Source organism: Tupaia chinensis, unplaced genomic scaffold (assembly GCF_000334495.1).
Source record: "Tupaia chinensis unplaced genomic scaffold, TupChi_1.0 Scaffold000294_5, whole genome shotgun sequence".
In the NCBI taxonomy this organism is placed as follows: Eukaryota; Metazoa; Chordata; class Mammalia; order Scandentia; family Tupaiidae; genus Tupaia; species Tupaia belangeri.
In genome coordinates, this window is record NW_006159782.1 from 3,542,401 (window position 1) to 3,543,135 (window position 735).

Consider the following 735-nt stretch of genomic DNA (forward strand, 5'->3'; position numbering starts at 1 on the left):
ATTATTATTTTTATTTTAACTTTATTTATTTATTTATTTATTTTAATTTGGCCAGAGAGGGACACAGTGAGAGAGAGAGAGGGAAAGTGAGGAAGCAAGCTGCCAGGTCCAGGACTCAAACCGTGGTTGACCATGTGGTCGTCCAGCACCCCTAACCACCACACCACCTGCCGGCTCCTGTCCCTAAAATGTTTAAAAACATGTTTGAAGCAGCATTTCTAGGCCATGTAAGTGGGACAGGCCTTGGGAAGATACCAGGGCTGGATGAAGCACAGAGAACATTGGGTAACCGAGGGTGAAACCTTGCTGACTCAGAAACACCCAGAGCTGAGGGAATTTTCGCATCAGAACAGACTTTAAAATTTGCGAACTAGGCACCAGCAGATGGTGTGGTGGTTATGTCACTGGACTCCCACAGAGCTGACAGTGGTTCGATTCCCAGACTTGGTGGCTTGAAATTCACGCCAGGTATGTGTGCATGTGTGCTCAAGATCTGGGAACCAGCAGTTAGCGTAATGGCTATGTCACTGGACTCCCACGTAGTCGACCGCGGTTCGCGTCCCAGACCCGGTGGCTTAAAACTCACGCCGGGCGCGTGTGCGTGTGTGCCCAAGATCCCGAGAGGAGAATGGAGGAGAAGGGATTGCGGCATGACCATCCCCTCTGGGGGGTGATTTCTCACTTTCTGTCTCTCTGTCTCTCTCTGTCTGTCTGGCAAGCGCACGCGCCCTATAG